Source organism: Bos javanicus, chromosome 14 (genome assembly GCF_032452875.1).
Source record: "Bos javanicus breed banteng chromosome 14, ARS-OSU_banteng_1.0, whole genome shotgun sequence".
Classification (NCBI taxonomy): Eukaryota; Metazoa; Chordata; class Mammalia; order Artiodactyla; family Bovidae; genus Bos; species Bos javanicus.
In genome coordinates this window covers 14566087-14570091 of record NC_083881.1, presented here as the reverse complement: position 1 = coordinate 14570091, position 4005 = coordinate 14566087, and the positions used below count along the sequence as shown (strand labels likewise).

Here is a 4005-nt window from a genome sequence, read left to right as displayed (position 1 = left end):
TTCTCATTAACATCGTATTAAGTTGGCACTAGAACATTGGTTATATGTGTGCAGAGTTTATTTTTGTGGTGGCTCCTGCTGCTGCTAAGTCACTTCAGTCATGTCCAACTCTGTGCGACCCCATAGATGGCAGCCTACCAGGCTCCTCCGTCCCTAGGATTCTCCAGGCAAGAACGCTGGAGTGGGTTGCCATTTCCTTGTCCAATGTATGAAAGTGAAAAGTGAAAATGAAGTCGCCCAGTTGTGTCTGACTCTTTGCAACCCCATGGACTGCAGCCTACCAGGCTCCTCTGTCCATGGGAGCTTCCAGGTAAGAGTACTGGAGTGGGTTGCCATTGCCTTCTCCATTTTTGTGCTGGAGAAGATTATTATTTAGATTTTGCTCTTGTGAGATTAGTTTAAATAAGTAAGAATGCTCCCTTTTCACCCAAAGGCTACTCATCTGAATCAATGTGCAAACTTGGTAAGCAGAGTAGTGACGGTAATACTGCAACAGAGGCAAAGGCTAAGAAGTCAGTCAGTTCTCATCATGGCCAAGCCAATATCAGGAGCGCTTCCACTTCTCAGGGAAACACTGAGCTTGGCCTGCTATACTTGCCAGCCAATGGTAAAGTGAGCAGCCAGAAAAAAATGTAAAGAAGAGTTGTGTGCCTGTGGCTGATTCATTCCATTGTAAACCATCACAATATTGTAATATAATTATCCTCCAATTAAAATAAATAAATTAATCAAAAAAAGATGCAACTAAGGAAAAAAAAAGAACTAAGATTTAATGAACTTTTAATAACTTTGTGTCTAGTGCTGATCCAGCTGGTTCAAATGCATTATTTCATTTATCTTCCTAAGAACCCCATGGGGTAGATGACACCAGTGGCATCTTATAGATGAGAAAACTAAGCTCACAGAATATTAACAATTCTGGAGGACAGCCTAGAATTGATAGTATTTGGAGCCCATACTATTTAAGGACAGAGATAAACAAGGCAATGATGATTTGTTATTCAGTCACTAAGTCGTGGACTGCAGCACACCAGGCTCCTCTACTATCCACTATCTCTTGGAGTTTGCTCAAATTCATGTCCTTCAAGTCGGTGATGCCATCTAACGAACTCATCTTCTGTCATCCCCTTCTCCTCCTGCCTTCAATCTTCCCCAGCATCAGGGTCTTTTCCAATGAGCTGGCTCTTCACATCAGGTGGCCAAAGAATTGGAGCTTAAGCTTCACCAACAGTCCTTCCAGTGAATATTCAGGGTTAATTTCTTTCAGGATTGACTGGTTTGATCTCCCTGCAGTCCAAGGGACTCTCAAGAGTCTTCTCCAGCACCATAGTTCGAAAGCATCAATTCTTCAGCTCTCAGCCTTGTTTGTGGTCAAACTCTGACATCTTCCAATGAGCAAGCATCTTTTAATTTCATGGCTGCAGTCACTGTCTGCAGTGATTCTGGAGTCCAAGGAAATAAAATCTGTCACTGCTTCCACTTTTTCCTCTTCTATTTGCCATGAAGTGATGAGACCAGATGACATGATCTTAGTTTTTTTTTTAATGCTGAGTTTCAAGCCAGCTTTTTCACTTTCCTCTTTCACCCTCATTTAGGGGCTTATCAAGATAATCTCATTAAGATTATCTGGTAGCAAATGGATTTCATTCCAGGATATAACTTTTTATATAGCCCTTTTTGATAGGGCTATGTCAAGAAGGATTCTGAGACTCTATCTGAATGGGAGGTATAGAGTGTCTTGATCAATTAGCAATGTCTGTCTTGGGTTTTGGAAAAGTGGCATGTAAGGCAGAGATCTGCCAACCTTGACCTAGTCTTCTCATTTTACAGACTTAGTCATTTTACATCATGACTGAGAAGTTACCGTAGTTATGAATTATAGTGTGAAATGCTGCCTAAGCCTGCTTTTATCCTGAAGTCACCAATGCTTAAAGCAAGGCTGTTTCACCAACCAGGCAACCAAACAACTAACAGAAAGCAAAGCAAAACAAAAAGAAATAAATGTATTGGCATTTCAAGCATTAATAGGAAAAGTATTAGCGCTTAGAATGTTCTAAGATCCATAAAATCAAAATGTAGAGAGCGTTTCCAAGTTTAGTATGCATTAATAGCCTGTACAAAATTTCTAAAATACAGATTGCTGGACCCAATTTGCAGAATTTTTTGATTCAGGAAGTTTCTGGGGGTTGGGGCTGAGAATCTGCATTTCTAGCAAGTTCTTGGCTATGCTTTGAGGGCCCCCTGTTAGTAACTTTTCTTTGACATTGATCTGATTCCTCTTAAAATAAAATTAATTATTCAACCATGCATTTAAAAAAATAAATCTGGGAGACTCAGCCTGCCATCTCTTTGGGGTTTGTTAATAAGCTCTGAATATTATCTCAAAAAAATTTTTTTATTTGGTGTTTGCTTCAGCAGCCAGTATGCTAAAATTGAAACAATACAGAGATTAGCATGCTCCCTGCATAAGTATGACATGCAAATTCATGATGTTTTCCATATTCTTAAAATCTCTTGTGTACTGTTGGTAGGAATGAAAAGTGATACAGCCACCATGGAAAACAGAATGGTGATTCTTCAAAAATTAAAATACCATATGATCCAATGACCCCATTTCTGGGTGTATAGCCAAGAGAATTCAACACAGGCTCTCAAATAGTTATTTGCATACTCAAGTTCATTACAGCATTATTCACAATATATAAGAGGTAGATGCAACCCAATATCCATGGACAGATGAATTGATAAAGAAAACATGGTATAATCATGCAATTAAATATTATTCAGCTTGGAAAAAAAAAGAAATCCTGTTACGTGCTACAACATGGATGAAACTTGAGGTCATTATGCTAAGGGAAATAAACCAGTTTCCCAAAGATAAATGCTATATGATTCTACTTATACAAGGAATCTAAAGTAGTTCAACTCACAAAAGCAGAAAGTGAAATGGTGGTTGTCAGGGTCTGGAAACCGCAGGGAATAGGGAATTGGGTAGAGAGCTTCAGTTTTGCAAAATGAAAAAGTTTGAGAGCACTGCGAATGTACCTAACACTACTGAACTGTACCTTTAAAATAGTGAAGACTGTAAATTTTATATATGTTTTGCACTATGATTAAAGAAAAATTGCTGATTTAAAGATAACATTTTCCCTGGAGGGCATGGTAATCCTTAGTTGGGGAGGAGTCTGGAGAGAAATGAAGTAGCTCTTTGCAGCTACTCAAATGTGAGCTGGGGACTTACCCTTGTTCCAGTGTTAGCAAGCTTCCCCCTACCTGTGGGCCTATGGATTCCTAACCTCTCATATATAATTCTTAAAAGCTTTCACGCTGGGGTCCAATCCAGAGATTCTAATTTGGTCTGTAAGTGACCTGGACAGTAGGATTTCTAAAAGATCCCCAGATGGTTTGAATTATAGCCAGATCTATAAAGCATTGTTTGGATCAGTGATTGTTAAATTATGAAAGGTTAAAAAGATTCTCTTTGGAGGTTTGTCAAACTATAATATGGGCTTCCCAGGTGGCGCTAGTGGTAAAGAATTCAACTGCCAATGCAGGAGACACAAGAGATGCAGCTTCCATCACTGGGTCGGGATTTCCATTTCCCCTGGAAGAGGAAATCGTAACCCACTCCAGTATTCTTGCCTGGAAAATTCCAAAGACCAAGGAGCCTGGCGGGTTACAGTACATGTGGCTACAAAGAGTTGGACATGACTGAGCAACTGAGTGTGCAAACTCTATATGCTCAGTGCTCCGCTATTCTTTTCCTCACAGCCTCAGCCCCAGGCAATCCTGACTATCATCCCCCTCCCCTACCAACTGGAGAATTTCTAATGCCTCTTTCAGGTAAAATATACTCATGATTACCCTTTGCTATGGTAGAATTCTTCTGATCAGTGGATTGGGCTGAATTTTATATGAAGATATTCCTCACACCCCCCACCCAGTTTTTTGTTTTTTTTTTAAACCTCAGTTATAGGGAGCTGAATTCATCATCAACTGGTTTCT

General features: G+C 39.7%; 1 pseudogene; it reads left to right on the top strand.

The window, feature by feature from the left end:
- Positions 1–2406: 2406 nt before the first annotated feature.
- LOC133260858 (U6 spliceosomal RNA) lies at positions 2407–2506 on the top strand (annotated as a pseudogene).
- Positions 2507–4005: the final 1499 nt, after the last annotated feature.